Raw genomic sequence first — 25,688 nt, 5'->3', positions numbered from 1 at the left:
TGTAATGCTAAGGAATTTAACACGTTTCATCACCCAAATCAGATTACACATTCAGTAACGGCACATCAACTCAACATCATACTTAATATCAACACAATTCATACTTATTTTCAACATCAACACAAACAACACTTCTCAATTAAATTAAATATTCATACAACAACCAACAAAATGCAACTCTAATGAGACTCGACTCGTTATGCATGTGGTACCATTCGGAGTAAAACTCCCAACTTAAAATCATTGCCATTTTATTGGGCATCAAGGCATAAGCCTTCAACTTTCAACTTAAAATTTGCCAATCCAGGCCAACGTGGTGTGAGCAAAGCTCCGACTTAATGCATATGAAATGTACATGGCATACACGAATTTACAATTCCGACAACATAATAATAATAACAACACAACAAGGTTTTCAACATAATCAACTTCTAATCAACTTTGGCTCATCAAGCCTACAACTCAGTATTTCCAACAACTTTAACACAACTTATCAACATATTTGTATCAACACTTCGTAACATAAACTCAACAAAATTACTCATCAAAATTAACGATAATAGGCCACTCACCAATCATGTTCACAACATTAAAATATCAATTTTTCCAATTTCCAACAGTGTTAACCGGTTAACGCCCTGGGTTAACCGGTTAACGCAGGACAAAATACACTTTCTGGCAAAACGCAACAGTGTTAACCGGTTAACGCCCTGGGTTAACCGGTTAACGCAGGCAAAACAGCACATTTCCACAAAATATAACAGTGTTAACCGGTTAACGCCCTGGGTTAACCGGTTAACGCAGACGAAACAGCAGTTCCTGCGCTAACACAAGGCAGAATGCAGAGTTCTCCGCATTTTCCGCATTTTCCGCCGTTAGAGGACTTCCGGACCTCCGATTCAACTTCCGTAAAAAGCTACATTATCGGAAAATCACGACACATACAATTATCGATTCAATTTCAGTTTTTCTACAACTTATTCATCACAATTTCTCAGCATTCTAAATCCCAATTAGGGTCAATTCCACGGTTTATCACTACCCATTACATGTTAATCTATAATACCCATTAAACGACGATAAACCCCCCTTACCTGAGATAATCCGGAAATCTCTAAGCTTCAAGCTTTTCCGTTCTTCAACCTTTGCTCTCTAGCTCTTCCTCTTTGCCCTTTCTCCACTTTCCACTTTTCAGCCGCTTCTCTGTTTCACGTGAAAACTCTTTACCAAAAATGAAAACCCTTTTCTCTTATTCCAACTTATATATTTTCCACTAATTATTATTCCAAATAATAATAATAATAATCCAATAATTCAATTTATTTAATTAAATTAATAAATATATTATTAACTTAATTTAAATAATTCTCTTATTTTATTCGGGGTGTTACAATCTCCAAATAAGAAAAGTGTCTTCATAAAAGTTGTATCTCTTTCAAATACATTAAAAATGGTCACCAATTTGACATAATTTGGATTTAGGATGAGTGAGTTATGAATTTTTGAAGTTGAGGAAAATCACTTGTTCAATGGTATTGGTCCAAAATGACCTATAATGTATCCTCATATCACATGCTCATAAAAGTTAATTTAGCTTTCACTCCAAACATAAAAGTTGAAGTAGACACCTTTAATTGGATTGTAAACTTGGAAATATTTCATCTCATAAAAGTTGAGCAAGTTATGTCCTTGGGAAGTTGACTTTCAAATTAGGGTTTAGACAAAATGACCTATAATGTTTCAACATAGAAAATGAATTTCCAAGCAAAATTAGCTCTAGACCTCAATATGAAAGTTGTTTGTAATGTCCTTTAGAGTAATGTTTCTTTTGGAATAATTTTCATATGATGAAAATTGTAGGAGATAGAGTCTATAGAGACCCATTTTTGATCAGATGAATTCATCTGGCCAACTACCATCAACCAACTTGCTAACTTGCAATTATCTTGACTTTTTAGGCTCATGAGAGATCATATATGCATAAGATGATGAATTTTGAAGTTTCCCTTGAAGAAATTTTACCAATTGGTGAAGAAGCTTGTTGAAGAAGTTACTCAAGATACCCAGATGAACTAGGGTTTCCAAGGCAAACCAATTCCAAAATCTTGAAGAATGCTTGATCAAAATAACATGTAGAGATCATTGGGACTCATATATGATGCTTAGAGACATTGTGGATCATTCCTTAGTTGTGCTCTTAGCAATAAGGGTCTTAAACCCTAGATGTGGACTTGATAGATCAAGGTGATCATGCCCTACCTATAAAAGAGTTAGGCAAATGCAAAGACATATTTTTGGTATTCTAGTTAGTAAAAATGATAATATACAAGTATGATACAATCACATAGTGCTTGGTGATCTCTCCCAAAACAAACCCAATGAAAGAGGGGTAAGGAGGATGCCAAGTTATGATCCCAATGCTAATGTATATGATGATATGGAATGAGGGATCTTAGGGTCAAAATTAGGGTCTTACAGCTGCCCCTATTTAAGGACATTCTACCTGAGGAGGTGAAGGTTAAAATCTTCGTATCGACTTTGTAGAATGGGCTTAAATAACAACATATAGAAACAAATTTTTGTCCCTAAGAGACCTCATGGTGCGTATGGTATGAATGTGAAAAATAAACTCTCTGTGGGGGAATATTGCCACAAAGGAAAAGAAGTCAGAGAGACCGATGGTCCACAGGAGCATAATGCATTCCGTAAGGAAAACTCTCTAGGGAGACAAAGACTTTGAGGGGATAAAAGGGGTTGTGCGTAGGCCAGGCTACGACTTACAAACTGCTGGGAGACTAGAGGAATTCCATAAAAAATAGAAAGACTCAGCCGGGGAAACAAGATCATCTACAGGGGAAACGAGCAGATCAGGATAAAACTGACGTACCTGAATCATGCAGAAAAAGCAATTTCACTAAGGAAATATACACTCAACTCAACTTGGGAAGAAATAAACTTCAACACAGGAGGAGCAGAAATCTATTATCCACTACCTGCTATTGGGTAAGGAGATAATAAAGATTTGACAGAGAGGACACCCGTCATTTGGTAGGATGAACATATCAAGGATGACTCACTAAGGGCCGCCAGAAGGGTGTATTCATTACCGGTTACTGGGTAAGAATAGACTTGCTGGGGAAAAACTGCAAAAATAGGATTTACAACTACCGGTTACTGGGAAGAAGACCGAAGGGGGAGAATATCTGTCACTGATAAAAGTGAACATATCAAGGATAGACTCAAAGGGAAGACTATCCATCATCGGTTAAGATGAACATATCAAGGATAGACTTTCCTAGGGATGCTAAGGAGGATATCCGTCATAAGTTAGGATGAACATATTAAGGATAAACCACCTGAACAAAAAAAGGTAGGAATTACATCTATCGAACGTTGGATAGAATATTGGGGAGAGAATATCCGTCAATGGTTAAGATGAACACATCAAGGATAAGCTCCGAGGAGAGAAATAGGAATCACATATATCAGTTACTGGATAGAATACCACAAAGAGGATATCCGTCACCGGCTAAAGTGAACATATCAAGGATAAGCTCTGCCAAGGGGAGAAAAAACAGGGTTTACAACTACCTGTTACTGGGCTGAAGACCGCAAAGAGAAGGAAACCCGTCATTGGTTAGGATGAACATATCAAAGATTAACTCTTTGGGGAACAAAAGTAGGGATTACAACTACCTTTTTACTGGGTAGAATACCAAAGATGAGAATATCCATCACCGATTAGGATGAACATATCAAGGATAAACTCAAAGCAGGGGAAGAAAATATCCGCCACCAGTTAGGATGAACATATCAAGGATATACGTCCTATGGAAACATGAAAATGAATCCACTGGAGAAAAAAAAGGGTTACTTTTGCCGGGTATTGGGCAAGAAGTAACAAACTGCGAACTAAGAAGAATATTACCAATTACTGGGTAATAAACTCTCAAGGGACCCAAAGCATCTATCTAGGTGAGGTCTAGAAAGAAACGGTCAATCAAGACTCAACCCCATGAGGATATAACCCAAGGGGAGTAGTTCCATCCAGATAATCAACTGGGTAGGAAGCTGAAATAATAATCATCCACGAGGAAATAACTCAGTGGGGAAAGGAGAAAGGTTAAAGTCTTTCTGCTTAAGGGAATGACACTTTACAATTGAAGGAGGACAAACACCAAACTTGTATGGGGATAAAGTACCACCATAACAAAGAATTAAAATCATAAGAATGAATCAACAAGTATGATGATGCAATAATGAAATTATATGAATGTGTGTATATATATATATATATATATATATATATATATATATATATATATATATATATATATATATATATATATATATATATATATATATATATATATATATATATATATATATATATATATATATATATATATATATATATATATATTATATATATATATATATATATATATATATATATTATATATATATATATATATATATATCGCAAATGATACAAAGGTGTCGCAGATTTGAATCATCAATACAATTCTCGTGCCAATCCATAAAAGAGGGAGACAATTGCTGGAGAAAAGAGAGATCAACATCCCAAAGGCTCAACCCTAGCTGGGAAAGGAGGAGATCTACTGAGGAAAATTGTTATCAATCCATAAAAGAGGGAGATAATTACTGGAGAAAAGAGAGATCAACATCCCAAATAGGAGACAACCATGCAGAGGATAAACATAAATAGCTGCTCAGAAATCAGGAGGAAGCTCTGACTGGGAGCGAATCTTATGGCGATTGGTAAGGAGACCGAAGTTTCTGCCGTAACCACGCGAACTGCTGAGGAAAACTATTCTTACTCCACTGGAGACCAAAATCGGTTGGGGAATAAACACTCTGCATGGGACTAATCAACCAACTTAGTTGGCTTCTTCATTGGGGAATGGCGAACAATAACCGTCTGGAGAAATCTACAAACACCGAGTGCTGAATAATGCTATCGGGGATGAAAGTGAAAATGCGCCTACTGCTTCGGGAGAACCAAATAATGCTCCACAATAAGGGCTTACTGCTTTCGAACCACTGTTGATATTCCTTTTAAATGAAATCGATTGCTTAAAATTCATGCTTTTATATGTTTAAGAAAAAATGATTTTGATTTTAAAAATTTTAATTTCAAAAATGATCATAATAAAATTTAAAACTATTTTGGCTGAAATAAATAAGAATAGAAACAATTAGATAAAAGCTTAACTTTATTTAATAGAATGGCAGTCTATAAATGACAAGACTCTATAGATCTTTACAAAGTTGAAAATGGTAATTAACATGGAAAAGGGGTACATTGAATACAATGATCACTAATCCTTCTACCAACTCTTGATATCGACTGTGCTCTTGACTGCGGCTGAGGACAATAAATCGACATCGACCGTTGTGCTCAAGAACGTATCCAAAACCGAAGATCAGCAGGATGCAGTTACTTGCCATAATCCCTAATTTTTGCATAAATTTCCCCAAGGTGGGGTACCCAATTTATCGGGATAATTTTTTCTGTTTTATGTCTCTAACTTTTGCCTGGATGGCCCTTTCGGGTTTTCAATCCACTGACACGCTCATTTTTTCCTAAGGCTCCCTTTCGGGTTTTCAACTTAATGAGCTGTTCTTTTCTTTTTAGGCAAAGTATTTCTTGACTGCATCTACATTCACAGGACGAATGAACTTTTCACCATCCATAGTTGTAAGAATCAAAGCACCGCCTGAAAATGCTCTCTTAACAACATACGAGCCTTCATAATTAGGAGTCCATTTTCCCCTAGAATCTGGTTTGAAAGATAAGATCTTCTTGAGCACAAGGTCACCTTCTCTGAACACACGAGGTCTGACCTTCTTGTCAAAAGCTTTTTTCATTCTCTGCTGGTATAACTGTCAATGACACATGACAGTTAACCTCTTCTCTTCAATCAAATTCAACTGATTAAATCTGGTGTGACACCATTTTGCTTCAGTCAACTTGGCTTCCATGAGCACACGTAATGAAGGGATCTCAACCTCTATGGGAAACACTGCTTCCATACCATATACAAGAGAGAAAGGGGTTACCCCTGTTGAAGTGCGGATGGATGTATGATACCCATGCAAAGCAAAGGGGAGTATCTCATACCAATCCTTATATGTTACAACCATCTTCTGAATAATCTTCTTGATGTTCTTGTTTGCAGCTTCAACAGCCCCATTCATCCTGGGTCTGTAGGGAGAAGAATTATGATGTACAATCTTGAAGTCTTTGCAACGAGCTTCCACCATATTATTGTTCAAGTTTGATCCATTATCAATAATGATCTTACTTGGCACACCATAACGACATATGATCTAATTCTTGATAAACCTTACAACAACTTGCTTGGTTATATTCGCATACGATGCCGCTTCAACCCATTTTGTGAAGTAGTTAATAGCCACCAAAATGAAACGATGTCCGTTCGAAGCTTTGGGCTCAATCATGCCAATCATATGGATTCCCCACATGGAGAAGGGCCATGGGGAGGAAATGACGTTCAACAATGTCGGAGGAACATGAATCTTATCCGTATTCTGAGATCGGTATCCAATATCATACTCTGATAATAACATTTTCCAACGGGCAATCCTCCCAGTTAAAGCAGGCTTCTCAAAAATATACTTGATTGGATCCATTTTGGATATCAATCAAGTAGTATGATTCAACATATACTGACGCAGACGCTTAGCAACCCAAGCCAATGCACAACAAGTTTTCTCAAGCATAGAATATCGAGTCTCACAATCGGTGAATTTCTTACCGAGGTAGTAAATTGCAAATTCTTTCTTTCTAGTTCGTCTTGCTGACCAAAAACACAACCCATACATTCATCAAGCATAGTTAAATACATGATCAATGGTCTTCCTTCAACAGGTGGAGACAGAATCGGAGGCTCAAGTAGATATTCTTTGATATTGTCAAAAGTTTTTTGGCAACCCTCGGTCCAATCACAAGACTGATCTTCCCAAAGAAGCTTGAATATAGGCGCACACGTGGAAGTCATGTGTGAAATGAATCTTGAGATATAATTCAAGCGGCTGAGAAAACCTCTAACTTGCTTCTCAGTTTTGGGTGTAAGCATCTCTTGTATTGCTTTGACCTTGGAAGGATCAACTTCAATACCCTTGTCGCTGACAATAAAGCCCGACAACTTACCAGAACGAACACCAAATGTACACTTATTGGGATTCAAGCGGAGTTTATACTTCCTCAATCGCTGGAATAGCTTCAACAAATGCTCAACATGTTCCTCTTTGTCAATAGATTTAGCAATCATATCATCAACATAGACTTCAATCTCTTTGTGCATCATATCGTGAAAAAGAGTAGTCATTGATCTTTGGTAAGTTGTGTTAGGTTAAGCCCTAGAGGCCAATACTTTTGGTAGTTATATCAAATTATTTATTAATAATAAAAGGCTTTTTCTTTATTATGTTTGTTTAATAAATTCCCTAGAATAGCTAGTCCGTTTAATGTATCAAGTGTGACTTAATCATGCGATCACATTAAACATAAGGACACTATTCTTAAAGTATCCGTAGTCGAGATTTATTGTGAAGTGGGATAACATTAAAGCATTAAGAATATTATATATATAGACTGATGATCACATCTCATGGATCATGGATAAGGAGTTATCAAGTCTTAAACATAGGTATGAATATTAAGAGGAATATTTATACTGGATTGACCCGCTATGAGAATACTATATAGAATGTTATGCAAAGTGTCATAAGTTATTCTCATTGTGATAATGGTGTATACCACCCTTCGACCTGAAACCACTATGTACCCTAGATATAGAGTCGAGTGCCTTATTGTTGATCAAACATTGTCAGTAACTGGATGACCATAAAGAAAGTTGATGGGTACTCCACGAAGCATGCTGAGGGACATGAGTAACCTAGATGGAATTTCCCCATCTTGCGTAACAGGATAAATGTCTATGGGCCCAATATTGAACTGGACAAGGATGGCACGGTCTATGCCTTGTGTTCAATATAGACATAAGGGCAAAAGGGTAATTATACACATAAGTATTATCACAAAAGGATTTTTCAGATCACATGACATTTTCGTGTCTTCGGTAGCAGTGATGTGTTGCTAGATACCGCTCACTGTTTATTATGTTAAATATGTGATTTAATATAATTGCCAATGCTGCGAAAACCTACAAGAACAACGTAAGGTACGACGTACTTAAGTGAATTCTAGAACATCATAAGGTACGATGTACTTAAGTAGAATACGAAATATGGTAGGATACCACGCGCTCAAGTGATTTTGACATATTATAAGATATGAGCCAGATACACTTAAGTGAGCTTTTTAGCTTGCAGCCCACACAAGTGGTTCTATAAATAGAACCCTTGTATAGAAGCATTTGTGCAGTTGCAATTTCGTTTCTCTCTCTCTCTCTCTCACTTAAAGCCTTCATTTGTAGCAGCTAGCACTGAGATTGAAGGAATCCATTCGTGTCGACTGAGTAGGGGCGTTGTCACCGTTCAATATTCGTGATCGCTCCATAGATCTGCATCAAAGGTTTCAATCGCCACAAGAGGTAACGATTCTATCACTGATCATGCCCATTCATACAGATCACTAAAGGAGATTTTTTTTTTAAACTTCGCTGCGTTTTGGATCGCTCTTTTCCTTCAGTGGTAATAGAGCCACTTACGAAACCATGCATCTGATAACTATTTATTTTCTGTATTCTCTGTATTAATATGATTAAAATACATAATAAATCAAAGAATAAATGAGTAATTAAATTTGACATCATGTGTGTACGATTTGGATGATTGATGTTGACTATGCTTCGGAATCCGATGTTAGTATGGTGAAGCAGCGATACATCGATCATCCATAGGTTACGCAATTGAGATCGATCAAGTTATATATATGATATAAGTAATCCTGATGCAAAATACGGTATATATGATGTACTGTTTCTGTTTCGTTCATTCAAACACTTAATGGTTGTTTTCCTTCGAGCGATCAATGGTCATTTTCTTCTTGATCCGATATTAGTTTGGTGAAGCAATGACGTGTTGATCAATCATACTGAATTAACAATCAAGGTGTGTTTGACGATTTGAAATTGGTGAATTAGGGTTAATGCCGACACAAAGTTTGTGCTGTCAAAGAGTTATGCGATTAGGGTTGTGATTGCGCAAAGTTGTGCTTTAAAGTATCAAGTGTTGATGTGAAAAACAATGTCGATTTTAAACGAATTATTCATTAAAATTTTGAGTCGGGGCGCTGCCCCTGCAACCCCGTAGGGGGCGCTGCCGGGCAGCGGAACCCCCAACTAACTCTGCGTAGTGTGATCGTTCGCCGAAATTTAATTTGGTTTTAATTAATTAACAAAATTTAAATTAATAATAATAATGTGTTTATTATTATTGTCTTGTGGTGATCGGTTATGGAATTAGTTTTCCTTTATTTTGTTTTGGGATTTTAAAATACGACCTGCGTGTCGTGCCTCTCTTTTAATCTCTTAATGTAACTTCTTTTCTCATCTCACTCCCTCGTATCAAAAACGAGTTTCTTTTATGTAATGTAATGTTATGAAGAAAGAGAAGAATACAATATCAAAGGAGGACAACCTTGAAGATCTTGCTTGGAGAAGCTTAGATCGTTATTAGGTTAGCTTAGGTTCTCTCATTGGCTTGGGAGAACAATTGCGCTAGGGGCAATAACTGTTTCGTTATGTATGTTGATGCATGTGAGAGACGATTTATATGATAAATAAGTCGATGAGATCAGAATAATTGCAAATTCCCTCAAATTAAATATTAAGTTTATGCTTTCCAAGTTTTAGCACTCATCAAGACTAGTATCGAATAATGTAGGTTTCACCTACGCGAGGTGCATGTTCTATATTAGTAAGGTGCGATAGGATAATTGTAATATCCAATTGCTAAAACAATGGGTCAAACTTAACTAAACAAATTGTAATAAGATTATATATGTTTAGAAGCAAGAGTTGGAAATGATCCATGTGATGGATTGGAATAAGGAGTTATTCACCCAACTAAAATATTTGAGAGTTGTATTAGATACAATTGGAAGGAGTTCCTACCTAAATAACCTAGTTTTATGTAATCCGCCTATGCGAACTTAAAACAAAGTGAAATGTGGATCTCGATCCACTAGAAAATCTTCCAACGGGATTTTCCGAATCAAATGGTGAGGGTCATTTGTTTTGAGTAAAATAGTGGGAGCATATTTAATTAAAGGCGTAATTAAATATGTTATTGATACTTATATTTTCATTACTTTCATGTAGACTACCATGACAACAAACACCTCTAACAACATTTTGCGATCAATCCTTGACAAGGAAAAATTGTCTAGAACAAGTTTTATGGATTGACACCGAAATCCGAGGATTATCCTCAAACATGATAGAAAGCTGTATGTCTTGGAGAAACCCGTTCTTGAAGAGGAACCTCCTAGTTCTGCATCTAAGGCAGAAAGAGATGCTTATAAGAAGCATGTCGATGATGCCAATGAAACTGCTTGTCTCATGCTAGCTACCATGAACTCAGAGTTGCAAAAGCAACATGAGAACATGGCAGCGTTTGATATAATCGAACACTTGAAGATGCTCTATCAAGAGCAAGCAAGGAATGAAAGGTTTGAAGTTTCAAAAGCCCTTTTTCAAGGCAAGTTAGCTGAGGGAGCCCCTGTAGGTCCCCATGTGCTCAAGATGATTGGGTATGTGGAAAACCTTGAGAGGTTGGGTTTTCCCCTCGGAAAGGAACTTGCGACTGATTTGATCTTGCAATCATTGCAAGATAGATTCAGTCAATTTGCCCTTAATTTCAATATGAATGATATGGACAAATATCTTCCTGAACTGCTAGCCATGTTAAGAACTGCTGAGCAGAATCTGAAGTCAAAAGGGAAGTCCATTTTGATGATCGAAAATGGAAAGAGACAGAACAAAAGACCCACCAAGCAGGGTGATAAAGGGAAAGGCAAGGAAGTTGCCAAACCCAAACCCACAGTTTCTACTTTGAAGCCTAGTGGAGGCATAGTAAAGGAAGGCACCTGCTTCCATTGCGGTAAGACCGGACACTGGAAGAGAAACTGCCCAAAGTACATGGAAGATAAGAAGAATGGAGTAGAGACTTTAACTTCAGGTATTTTTGTTATTGAAATTAATTTATCAACTTCTGCATCATGGGTATTAGATATTGGATGCGGTTCTCACATTTGTACCAATGTGCAGGGGCTAAAAAGGAGTAGAGATTTGGCAAAATGTGAAGTTGACCTACGAGTTGGCAATGGAGCAAAGGTTGTTGCTTTAGCCGTAGGAACTTATGTATTGACTTTACCTAGTAATTTAATAATTCAGTTAGAGAACTATTATTATGTACCTATAATTAGCAGGAATATTAAATACATTTCTTGTTTGGACAAGTTTGGTTTTTCATTTATAATAAAGAACAATTGTTGGTCAATTTATTTGAATGATATATTTTATGCTACTGCACAAATGAACAATGGACTATATGTCCTTGATCTTGAAATGCCTATTTATAACATTAATACTAAAAGGATAAAACCTAATGAGTTAAATCCAACTTACCTTTGGCATTGTCGATTAGGCCACATAAATGAGAAACACATTTCCAAACTCCATAAAGATGGACTCTTGGACTCTTTTGATTATGAATCATATGAGACATGCATATCTTGTTTAATTGGAAAGATGACAAAGTCTCCATTCATAGGAAAAGGTGAAAGAGCTAATTGTAACACCCTTCTAAAATACCCCAATAATTAATTAAAACAACAAAATATGAATCCGAGTAGATATGCAATTTCAGGGTGTCACACTTGACACTTCACACCAATCACCAAAATAACTTGTCATGCTCATTTATTAATCAAAATAAAACATTGCACAATTCGCAGCGGATAAAAATCTAACAACATTCGAACCATGTAACACATTACATGTAACATTGTTCAACAACCAACAATGAAAACAAAGTAAACATCCCGTCCCGATGTTACATATACCAGAGCATGACCCACTAAGGAACTACACTAGACTCCAAGCACTAGCTTCTACTCAATCACTGCTCGTTACCTGAATCATAGTTGTAAGGGTGAGTTCCTCAATCGATATAATAAGCATTATAAAATATCATGTAATGTTAAGTAAATTAACACATTCATCACCCTAATCATATCACACATTCAGCAACGGCAACATCAACTCATAATCATACTCAACACAACCACAAAACACACGTATAATATTGGAATACATCCATTCATATTATACGCAACACATACATTATGAAATTAGACTCCATGCATGCGGTACCGACTACTCGTGAACACATAGTTCAACCTCACCGATCAAACCCAGATACGGCTACCAAGCTCACTAGTCCCACTCATTTGAGACCTAGTGACTCACTCACTAATTCCTCACCATGGGAATTAGCTACCACCATAAAGGCTATGCTATGCACGCTAAATCACCTAGCATGCAAACATCAACAACAATCCACAATGGACATATGCTCACACTCTAAGCCATAAACAGTCCATCCACAATTGCATACATAATAGATATATTCACAACATTATGCATACCATCATACATCATCAGCATATTTATCACAGAATCATATCATGTCATGCCAAATAATAAATCACAGTATTAGCACACTCTACTAATACCTATACTGCTCAAAACAACGGGAAATAATCCCTACTATATCATACATGCAATATATCATTCACCAATATAGGCCAATCATCAACTATGTACACATAATTCCATTCCAAAACGTACACAATATTTAAATATCAATTTTTCACTTTTCAAACAGTGTTAACCCGTTAACGCATTTGGTTAACCTGTTAACGCAAGACAGAATACAATTTTTCAGTATTTCAACAGTGTTAACCGGTTAACGCCCTGGGTTAACCTGTTAACGCAAGACAGAATGCAATTCTAACAGTATTTCAACAGTGTTAACCGGTTAACGCCCTGGGTTAACCTGTTAACGCAAGACAGAATGCAATTCTAACAGTATTTCAACAGCGTTAACCTGTTAACGCATTTGGTTAACCCGTTAACGCAAGACAGATACGTTTTTGGCAAATTATAACAGTGTTAACCTGTTAACGCCCTGGGTTAACCCGTTAACGCAAAACAGAAATTAATTTTTTTTAATTATCATAACAGTGTTAACCGGTTAACACCCTGTGTTAACCGGTTAACGCCCTGGGTTAACCCGTTAACGCAAGACAGAATACAAATTTAACAGTTTTTCAACAGTGTTAACCGGTTAACGCCCTGGGTTAACCTGTTAACGCAAGACAGAATACAAATTTAACAGTTTTTCAACAGTGTTAACCGGTTAACGCCCTGGGTTAACCTGTTAACGCAAGACAGAATGCAATTCTAACAGTATTTCAACAACGTTAACCTGTTAACGCCCTGGGTTAACCCGTTAACGCAAGACAGAATACGCTTTTTGGCAAATTATAACAGTGTTAACCCGTTAACGCCCTGGGTTAACCCGTTAACGCAAAACAGAAATTAATTATTAATTATCATAACAGTGTTAACCGGTTAACACCCTGGGTTAACCGGTTAACGCAAGACAGAAAGCTGTTCCTGCGCTAACACGAACAGAATGCAGAATTACCCGCATTTTCGCCGTTGGAGGACTTCCGGACCTCCGATTTCAATTCCGTAAAAAGCTACACGTCCAGAAAATGACGACTCATCCAAATATAGATTCATTCACAGTTTTAACGTAATTTATTCATCACAATTTCAAAGGTATTTATCAAAACCTAATTAGAGTCGATTCAATGGCTTATTACTACCCATTACATGTTAACCCATAATACCCATTAAACGACGATAAACCTTCCTTACCTGAGTTAATCCGGCAATTGATTCTTTGACCTTCAACAATCGTGAATTCTCCTCTTGAGCCCTAGCCTCTTCTTCTCCCTTTCTCAGTTTCTTCTCTGTTTTCACGTGAAAACCCTTTTCTAAATGGGACTCTTTACTGATTCCAACAATCGTTCCAATTCCAACTTTATAATTCCAATAATAATAATCCAATAATATTCCAATTATTTAATTAAATTAATAAATATACTAATAATAATATATATGAAGGGTTTATCTTTTATTTTGAAAGATAATACCCTCTCATTCATATTATCATCATAATATACTATTAAACTTAAATTAAATAATTATCATATTTTATCGGGGTGTTACACTAATCATCTTTTGGCCCTCATACATACTGATGTATGTGGACCACTGAACATACCAGCCAGAGGAGGTTTTCAGTACTTCATCACATTTACTGATGATTTCAGTGATATGGTTATGTGTATTTAATGAAACACAATTCAGAGTCCTTTGAAAAGTTCAAGGAATTCAAGAATGAAGTACAAAACCAACTAGGTAAGAATATTCAAACTCTTCGATCAGATCGAGGTGGTGAGTATTTAAGCCTAGAGTTTGATGACCATCTGAAAGAGTGTGGGATCCTATCCCAACTTACTCCTCCTGGAACACCCCAATGGAATGGTGTATCTGAGAGAAGAAATCGAACCCTGTTAGACATGGTCCGATCCATGATGAGTCACGCCGATCTTCCAAACTCCTTTTGGGGACATGCACTATTGACAACATCTTACACACTTAACTGTGTTCCATCCAAAAAGGTTGAGAAGACACCATATGAGATATGGAGTGGTAAGAAACCACATATGTCTTACATGAAGATTTGGGGTTGCAAAGTTTATGTGAAACGACAAATTTCAACTATGCTTGAGCCCAAATCTGACAAATGCTTATTTGTGGGGTATCTTAAAGAAACAAGAGGGTATTACTTCTACAATCCTTCTGAGGGAAAAGTGTTTGTCGCTCGAACTGGAGTTTTCCTAGAAAAGGATTTTATTTCCAAAGGAATCAGTGGGAGGAAAGTAGAGCTTGAAGAAATTCAAGAATCACAAAGCATTGATACACCTATGGAGGAATTAGAGCAGGAAACACAAGTAGTTGTCGAAGAGCAACCTGCTCAAGTAGAACAAGACCAGCATAGGTCAAGCAGGATACGTCACCTACCTAACAGATATGGATATCTCATAACTGATCAAGGTGATGTATTACTCATGGATCAAGATGAGCCTCTGACCTACCAAGAGGCCATAACTGGTCCCGAGTCTGAGAAGTGGCTAGAAGCCATGAAATTTGAAATGGATTTCATGTACACAAACCAAGTTTGGACCTTGGTAGAACCTCCTGTAGGAGTTAACCCTATAGGATACACGTGGGTATTCAAAAAGAAGACTGGCATGGATGATAAGGTACATACCTATAAGGCAAGACTGGTTACAAAAAGATATAAACAAATTAATGGGGTTGACTATGATGAAACCTTTTCACCAGTTGCAATGCTTAAATCTATTCGGATTTTACTTGCTATTGCTGTATATCATGATTATGAAATATGGCAGATGGATGTCAAAACTGCTTTCCTTAATGGGAATCTTCTTGAGGATGTGTACATGACACTACCTGAAGGATTTGACATACCAGAAGAAGCCCAAAAGATATGTAAGTTACAAAGATCAATCTATGGATTGAAGCAAGCTTCCAGAAGTTGGAATCTTCGTTTTGATGAAACAGTAAAACAGTATGGATTCATCAAGAATGAAGATGAGCCTTGTGTCTACAATAAGGTTAGTGGGAGCATGATCGTTTTCCTGGTATTATACGTAGATGACATATTACTCATTGGAAACGATGTCCCTACCCTGCAACAAGTAAAGTCTTGGTTGGGGAAATGCTTTTCTATGAAGGAACTAGGTGAATCAGCCTATATATTAGGAATCAGAATCTATAGAGATAGATCACAAAAACTACTTGGCCTAAGTCAGAGTACATACATAGACAAAGTACTGAGACGCTTTAATATGCATGATTCCAACAAAGGAGTCATACCTATGCAACATGGCCTGTGTCAATTAAAAACACAATCCCCTTCAACTAAGGAAGAAAGGGATCGCATGAATAAGATCCCATATGCATTTGCAATAAGATCTATCATGTATGCCATGTTATGTACTCGACCAGATGTCTTGTATGCTTTAAGTGCAACGAGTAGGTACCAATCTGATCCCGGTGATGCTCATTGGGTAGCTGTCAAGAATATCCTTAAGTATTTGAGAAGGACTAAGGACTCATTCTTGATATATGGAGGCCAGGAAGAGCTTGCTGTAATTGGATACACCGATGCTAGCTTCCAGACAAATAAGGATGACTTTAGATCGCAATCTGGTTATGTGTTTTGCTTAAATGGTGGCGATGTGAGCTGGAAAAGTTCAAAGCAAGATACAGTTGCTGATTCTACAACTGAGGCCGAGTATATTGCTGCCTCAAGTGCAGCAAAGAAAGCTGTTTGGATCAAAAATTTCATTAGTGAACTTGACATAGTTCCTAGCATTATGGATCCCATTGGTCTCTATTGTGATAACAATGGTGCTATCACACAAGCTAAGGAGCCTAGATCTCACCAATGATCTAAACACATACTTAGGCAGTATCACCTCATTTGAGAGATAATAGATAGAGGAGATGTGAAAATATGCAGAGTACCTACACTTGACAATATTGCCGACCCACTGACAAAGCCTCTTGCGTAGCAGAAGCATGATGGCCATACTAGATCTATGGGCATTAGGGGTATGCCTGATTGGCTCTAGTGCTAGTGGGAGATTGTTGGTGTAAGCCCTAGAGGCCAATACTTTTGGTACTTGTATCGAATTACTTATTAATAATAAAAGGATTTTTCTTTATTATGTTTGTTTAATAAAGTCCCTAGAATAGCTAGTCCGTTTAATGTATCAAGTGTGACTTAATCATGAGATCACATTAAACATAAGGAGACTATTCTTAAAGTATATGTAGTCGAGCTTTATTATGAAGTGGGATAACCTTAAAGCATTAAGACTATTATGTATATAGACAGATGATCACATCTCATGGATCATGGATAAGGAGTTATCAAGTCTTAAACATATGTATGAATATTAAGAGTAATATTTATACTGGATTTACCCGCTATGAGAATACTATATAAAATGTTATGCAAAGTGTCATAAGTTATTCTCATGGTGATAATGGTGTATACCACCCTTCGACCTGAAACCACTATGGACTCTAGATGTAGAGTTGAGTGCCTTATTGCTGATCAAACATTGTCCGTAACTGGATGGCCATAAAGACAGTTGATGGGTACTCCACGAAGCATGCTGAGGGACATGAGTGACCTAGATGGAATTTTCTCATCCTGCATAATAGGATAAATGTCTATGGGCCCAATATTGAACTGGACAAGGATGACACGGTCTATGCCTTGTGTTCAATATAGACATAAGGGCAAAAGGGTAATTGTACACATAAGTATTATCACAAAAGGATTTGTCAGATCACATTACATTTTCGTGTCTTGGGTAGCAATGATGTGTTGCTAGATACCGCTCCCTGTTTATTATGTTAAATACGTGATTTAATATAATTGCCAATGCCGCGAAAACCTACAGGGTCACACACAAAAGGACGGATTGATGAGAGATAGAGTAACTAAGGAACACCGTAAGGTACGGTGTACTTAAGTGACTTCTAGAACATCGTAAGGTACAGTGTACATAAGTAGAATACGAAATATGGTAAGATACCACGCGCTTAAGTGATTTTGGTATATTATAAGATATGGGCCAAATACACTTAAGTGGGGTTTTTAGCTTGCAGCCCACACAAGTGGTTCTATAAATAGAACCCTTGTGCATAAGCATTTGTGCAGTTGCAATTTCGTTTCTCTCTCTCTCTCTCTCTCTCTCTCTTACTCAAAGCCGTCATTTGTAGCAGCTAGCACTGAGATTGAAGGAATCCATTCGTGTGGACTGAGTAGAGGAGTTGTCATCGTTCAATGTTCATGATCACTCCATAGATCTGCATTAAAGGTTTCAATCGCCACAAGAGGTAAAGATTCTATCACTGATCATGCCCATTCGTAAGGATCACTAAAGGAGAAATTTTTTAAATTCCACTGCATTTGGATCGCTCTTCTCCTTCAAGTCGCACCAGCATTCTTCAAACCGAAAGGCATCACTCTATAACAGAATGTTACCCAAGGTGTAATGAATGTGGTCTTCTCCATATCTTCGGGTGCCATCTTGATCTGGTTATAACCGAAAAATCCGTCCATAAACGAAAAGACTTTGAATTTAGCTGTATTGTCTACCAACATATCAATGTGTGGCAGAGGGAAATCATCTTTTGGACTGGTTTTATTCAAATCTCTATAATCAACACACATGCAAACTTTTCCATCTTTCTTCGGCACATACACAATATTGGCCACCCATTGCGGATACTCAGCGTCACAAGGAAACCGGCATCAATCTGCTTTTGCACTTCTTCTTTGATCTTCACTGCCATATCAGGATGCGTTCTTCTCAACTTCTACTTGACTGGTGGGTATTCTGGCTTCAATGGAAATCTATGCTCCACTATCTCAGAATCCAAACCAGGCATGTCTTGATAGGACCAAGCAAACACATCTGAGTACTCTTGAAGAAGGTCAATCAACACCTTATTAACATCTGGACATAGTCGAGACCCAATCTTGACTTCCTTCACATCATCCTCGGAACCCAAGTTGACTGACTCAATCTGCTCTTCGAATGGCTGAATGGCTTTTCCTTCGTGCTCAAAAAGACGAGACAATTCATCACTCACTTCCTCATCACTTTCCTCCTCAGCCTCAAACACAGGGAATTCAAAATTTGGAGAAGGAGAATGATCATTGTATTCAATGGGGGTTAGAAACCAACCTGCATAATGATTTAATATTTTGATTTTAGAGAAGTGAATTTGTGACCAAATATTATGCAGATGGACAATTGTATTGTTTATGCACTTTAATATTTATGCTTTTTGTGATTACCGTTTTCAGAATAAAAGCAAAAAGTAAAAACAAAATATCATAGATGTGGATGAATAGAATTATATTTTATTGATGATCAAATTGAAAATGCGCAAACAATGTTAACTTCTGCCTTAGGTATAGGAGAAGGATTTTCAAAAATAAATAAAATAAATTACTTAGACCGATGCATAATAGCAGGAATATCAACAGCAGTCCAATTGTTGCAAGCCTTTCCATGCGTCACAAAATTGGTGCATCCTTCCTCTTCGTCATCCTCTAGCACAACAGCTAAGTGTTGTTCATTGCCATGAATGAACCCTCCGCTACGGAAACTGAGTTGCACATCTTTTGATCTAGCAGTTGACGAACCTTACTGAAAACCCAGACCGGTTTTGTCCTTGTTATCGGAGACCGATACCATCTGCCCCCACTGATCAACATTTCCTTCTTCAACAATCTTCCTTGCATCTTTGGATGAGGACATGGGTGCCCCAACTCTCTTTTCAACAACAATAGATAAGGCTTAGAACGGAGTTCAAACCTCATCCTCAACTTCAACATAAGAGAAAGATGACAAGTGGATGACCAACAATGCCTTCTCCCCATCAACAATGACTAACTTCCCATTCTTGATAAACTTGAGCTTCTGATGCAACGTGGAGGTAATAGCTCCCGCCTCGTGGATCCATGGCCTTCCCAACAGACAACTGTAGGCCGGATGAATATCCATTACTTGAAAATTAATTTGGAAGTCACTCGGACCTATCTGCATGATAACACTGAAATTTACCGTATTTTCGACTCCGATCTTACATGCATTCTAGTTGTTTTATTGTTATTTTGTTGTGTTATTACTATGTTTTCCTTTGTTTTCAGGTTTTTACTTTAATCGGAGCCCCGATCGAGAATAGAAGTGAAAAAGAGCTAAAAACCCTAAAATTCAGCATTTTTGTACTTGTGGCCTACCCCATGGCTGGCGCCATAGACCCTGCCATGACGTGTCCAAGCTCAACTTCCCTCAACTTCCACATTCCCCACTACTTCCACTAAGGCGCCTCAGATTGGCCTTGTGGCGGGCGCCACAAGAGGAAAAGTTTTCCCTCCCATTTTCAAGTTGAAGGGCATCCTTGTCATTTCCATCTTTTTACTTGCTTATAAATAGAAACTCGAAATCACTTTTACAATCATCCAAACTTAGAGCAGAGGCAAACTCAGAGCAACTTTGTTTCACTTAGGCATATATTCAGTATTTTAAAGTGGTAATCGCTTCGCATTGAAGTGTTACCACAATTGTGTAATCGAGTCTGTGATAGAGTCTGTAATCGAGTTTGGAGCACTTTGGAAGGAAGTTAATCCTGCTGCCATTTTCATTTCCGCTTTGCAATTTACTCAACCCTCCGATTGGAGCAGGTTTTTATTACTTGTCTTTATCTTATTTATTTTCCCGCACTCGCTTTACTTTATTTATTTTCTCGCACTCGCTTTAAATTATTTATTTCCTCGCACTCGCTTTACTTCATTTATTTCCTCGCACTCGCTTTAAATTATTTATTTCCTCGCACTTGCTTTAAATTATTTATTTCCTCGCACTCGCTTTAAATTATTTATTTCATCGCACTCGCTTTAAATTATTTATTTCCTTGCACTCGCTTTACTTTATTTATTTCCTCGCACTCGCACTAGTTTTATTTACTTTCCGCACTCGCACTACTTTTATTTACTTTCCGCACTCGCACTACTTTTATATAAATTAATGCACTTTTATTTTACCATGTCTAACTAAATTTATAAGGTTAGAATGTAAGGATCGTAATTGAACCGATAATCCGTACAATTGTTCGTAGAAACACTTAAGGGCTATTTTAACTTTCAACTTAAGTTTTCCCGCACTTCAATTCCGTTGGATAAGATCGAAAGTCGTCCAACGTCTATCTAAACTTAATTGTTTTTAACTATTTCAAAAACAGCGAAAGCGCTTTGTTTAGTTCATTAGGAGTTTTTAACTTAAGAAGAAAAGAGATTTTAAAACTATTTTCGGACGCGTTTATAAGTTTAGAGTCTGGTTCGTAAGATCCTCTTTTGGTAAAGAAATCCAGGTTATAATACTTTTCAACTTAGTCAAGATACTATATTTCTTAAAAATAGGTTTACTACTCTAACGCAATGCGCGCCTTTTTGTAAGTGACAATAAGAGGGTTTGATTAGGGAGTACAACTCGGTTCAGAATACGCGAAAGCGACAGTTCCTGTTAAATTAGTCTTTTCAAAGTAGGAAACATTGCCCATAAGTAGCTCTATTAGCAAGTACTTGGATTATTAATTGATTACGTGAATTACATTCCTGTCTTTATTAATTGAACTTTATTCAATACTTTACTTTTCCTTACACACCCTAAAAACACTTATTTTGATTGCCTTTGATAAATACCATAACAATAGATAACGATAGATTGACACTTGGTCTCTGTGGATTCGACAATCTTTTATATTACTCTGACGCGTTCGTATACTTGCGAAATACTGCATCAAGTTTTTGGCGCCGTTGCCGGGGACCAATTTCGTCAAATTTCATTTTCCTGTTGTTATATCGTTTAGACTTAGGCTATTTCCCGCCGCTCAATGCGAAAAGTCGCAGCACCGAAAGTTTAAGCTTAGTATATCCTCTGGCGGAACCTGAACGTTACGCTCGCGCACGTTTATTCTTTCATAGAATTAAGAGAGCTATGGCCGAAGATCAAAACCAAAGACCTCTTAAGGATTTCGCTCAACCATCTAATGAAGAACCTAGTTCTAGTATAGTAAACCCAACCATCCCAGCTAATAATTTTGAACTTAAACCATCCCTGTTGCAACTAGTGCAACAGAGACAACTCGCGGGTCTCGCTACTGAGAACCCAAACCAACATTTAAAAATATTTCTTCAATTAGCAGACACTTTTAAAACCAATGGAGCTTCTCTTGAGGCAATACTTTTAAGATTATTTCCTTTTTCCCTCAGAGATAAAGCCCTATCATGGGTAGATTCCCTTCCACCCAATTCCATTACGACTTGGGATAACCTTAGAAGAGTTTTTCTTGTTAGATACTTTCCCCCGAGTAAGACCGCCATTCTTCGAAACCATATAACTAGATTTACCCAAAACCAAGGAGAATCGTTGTTCGAAGCTTGGGAGAGATATAAAGAGTTGTTACGAGCATGCCCACATCATGGTTTAGAAAATTGGTTAATCATTCAAACCTTCTATAATGGACTTCATTATAACACTAAGATGACCATCGAAGCTGCCGCAGGAGGTGCTCTGATGAACAAACCTTATCCTGAAGCTAGTGCCCTCATCGAAGATATGGCTCAAAACCACCAATCATGGGGAGTCGAACGAGCGACAGTTGAGAAGAAGGAAGCCCAAGGAGGAGTGCATGAACTAAGCTCTATAGACATGATGCAAGCTAAAATGGACGCATTAGCTCTTAAGGTCGAGCATATGTGCATAAACCCGAATACTGTAGCCGCAGTTTCGTCGGATTGTGAGATATGCGGAACCAAAGGACACCAATCTGCAGAATGCAGTCTATTAAACGAAACCCACTCTGAGCAAGTGAACTACACCCAAGGGAACCCATACTCGAATACCTATAACCCTGGATGGAGGAATCACCCAAACTTCTCCTATAAAAACAATAACCCAATCCAAAATAATGCACCTCTGAGACCTAGTTATCAAGCCCCTAGATCAAATCAACCTATGCAACCTGTGCCACCAAAGCCGAGCCTCGAGAAAATTATGGAAAATTTTATCACCGCTCAAACCCAACAAAACAAGGAGTTCATGAACCAAAACATTCATGTTAACGAATTGATTACCCAGTTAGGAACCAAGGTTGACCAAATAGTTACTCATACTAAGATGCTTGAAACCCAGATCTCTCAGGTAGCTTTAAACCAAGCCCCTCAGACTACACTTGGAGGATAATTCCCTGAACAACCTCAACAAAATCCGAGAGGACAAGCCAATGCCATTACCCTACGAAGTGGGAACGCTTATGATGAGCCACCAAACCCTAGATCGAGTGAACCCGAAACTTCTAAGGAATGTACCAAACCCACGGACGAAGTAAAGGAACCAGAGGAATCTGAAAACCAGGAAGGTCGAGAAAAAGGAGAAGAACCTAAAGATAAAACTTACGTACCACCCCCGCCATATAAACCCCCTATACCATATCCGCAAAGACTCAAACAAACCCAGATCAATAAACAATATCAAAAATTTATTAAAGTCATAGAAAAACTTCATGTAGAAATCCCTTTCACAGAAGCCATCACCCAAATACCTTATTATGCAAAGTTTCTCAAAGACATCCTTACCAACAAACGTAGACTTGACGATCCGAAGCCTTTGGAATGTAATGCTATTTCCGAGGACAAATTAGCAAAGAAAGATAAAGACCCTGTAAATTTCTCCATTCCTTTCCTTTTGGGTAATCGTGTCATTGAAAAAGCTTTTCTAGACTTAGGAGCTAGTGTGAGCCTAATGCCTTTAGCAGTTTGTGAGAGGTTGAACTTAGGAGAATTACAGCCCACTAAGATGTCACTTCAGTTAGCTAATAGATCTGTTAAATATCCAATAGGCATTTTAGAAGATGTTCCTGTTAGGATAGGTCAGTTATTTATCCCTACTGATTTTGTTGTCATGGACATCAAAGAGGACAATGATATACCAATCCTTCTAGGTAGACCATTCTTATCGACTGCAGGAGCCATAATAGATGTCAAGAAAGGAAAGTTGACATTTGAGGTAGGTGACGAGAAAATAGAATTTATACTTTCGAATTTTCTTATGGCACCTGTGATGGGAGACTCATGTTATGCCTTAGATATCATTGATGAATGTGTTAGAGAATTAGAACAAAAAGAAATTATAAAAACAATCAAGTTACCATCAACTCTCATAAGGGAAGATGATGACTTTAAGAAACCCTACATCGATGATAACCTTTACGAATGTTTATCCCTTACTCCAGATCCTATGCCATGCCCTAAGAAACCAACCTTAGAACTTAAGGAACTGCCTAAGAACCTGAGATATGAGTTCCTCGATGAAAAGATGAACCGTCCAGTTATAGTTAGTGCTACCTTGAGCCAAGAGGAAACGAACCAACTTTTAGATGTTTTACGAAGATATCCCTCAGCCTTATTATATAATATCTCTGACCTGAAAGGTATAAGCCCATCCGTATGCATGCATCGGATTTCGCTCGAAGAAGATTCAAAACCCTCTAGGGAACATCAGAGAAGAATAAACCCTATAATGAGTGATGTCGTTAAAAAGGAAGTTCTTAAGTTACTTGAGGCAGGTATCATCTACCAGATCTCAGATAGTAAGTGGGTGAGCCCTGTGCATGTAGTACCTAAAAAGGGAGGCATCACAGTCGTGCAAAACGATAAAGGCGAACATGTAGCTAAACGTTTAGAAGGAGGATGGCGGATGTGTATAGATTATAGAAAATTAAATAAAGCAACTAGGAAGGATCATTTCCCTTTACCATTTATAGACCAAATGTTGGAGCGTCTAGCCAGAAACTCTTACTTCTGCTATCTAGATGGATACTCTGGATTCTTCCAAATACCTATCCACCCCGAAGATCAAGAAAAAATTACCTTTACATGCCCTTATGGAACTTTTGCCTACAGACGAATGCCATTCGGCCTCTACAATGCCCCAACTACTTTCCAACGCTGCATGATGTCAATCTTTGCAGATTACCTAGATGGTATCATGGAAGTGTTTATGGACGATTTCTCGGTTTGCGGATTTGATTTCCACAATTGTCTTGCTAACCTTGAGAAAATCCTGGAGAGATGCGTGGAGGTGAACCTCGTGCTAAACTGGGAAAAATGCCATTTCATGGTGACCGAAGGAATAGTTTTAGGACATATAGTTTCTGAAAAAGGTATAGAGGTAGATAAAGCTAAAATAGAAGTTATAGAAAACCTAAAACCACCAAAAACCATCAGAGAAGTCCGAAGCTTTCTTGGACACGCTGGATTCTACCGGCGTTTCATTAAGGACTTCTCCAAAATAACTAAACCTTTAACTGGACTTTTAATGAAAGATGCTGAATTCATTTTCGATGAAAAATGTAATGACGCATTTAATCTTTTAAAGCAAGCATTGATCTCAGCACCCATTATGAAACCACCTGATTAGTCGGAACCTTTTGAGATAATGTGCGATGCTAGTAATTATGCAGTTGGAGCCGTTCTAGGACAAAGGAAAGATAAAAAATTACATGCCATTTATTATGCCAGTAGAACCCTAGATGCTGCCCAACTTAACTATGCAACAACTGAAAAAGAATTACTCGCTGTAGTTTTCGCTATAGACAAATTTAGATCTTATCTAGTAGGAGCAAAAATTATAGTTTACACCGATCATGCTGGCATTCGTTACCTATTAAGTAAAAAAGATGCCAAGCCCAGGTTACTCCGATGGATTCTATTACTACAAGAGTTTGATTTAGACATAAGAGATAAAAAAGGCACTGAAAACGTAGTAGCCGATCACCTTTCTAAGCTAGAACATCTAAAACCTGAACTAGTACCCATAAATGATGATTTCATGTACGATAGACTGATAGCTAGAGTAG

The 25,688-nt window shown here is 37.6% G+C and overlaps 1 non-coding gene across 1 annotated transcript; it reads right to left on the bottom strand.

Annotated features, from left to right (window-relative positions):
- Positions 1-22,150: 22,150 nt before the first annotated feature.
- Positions 22,151-22,257, bottom strand: LOC127109839 (small nucleolar RNA R71). The gene has a single exon (XR_007797088.1). It is a non-coding gene; the product is annotated as a small nucleolar RNA R71 (small nucleolar RNA).
- Positions 22,258-25,688: the final 3,431 nt, after the last annotated feature.

The sequence above is a fragment of the Lathyrus oleraceus genome, chromosome 7, assembly GCF_024323335.1.
Source record: "Lathyrus oleraceus cultivar Zhongwan6 chromosome 7, CAAS_Psat_ZW6_1.0, whole genome shotgun sequence".
NCBI lineage: Eukaryota > Viridiplantae > Streptophyta > Magnoliopsida > Fabales > Fabaceae > Lathyrus > Lathyrus oleraceus.
The sequence above is the reverse complement of the archived record's forward strand: the minus strand, read 5'-3'. Positions and strand labels throughout refer to the sequence as shown.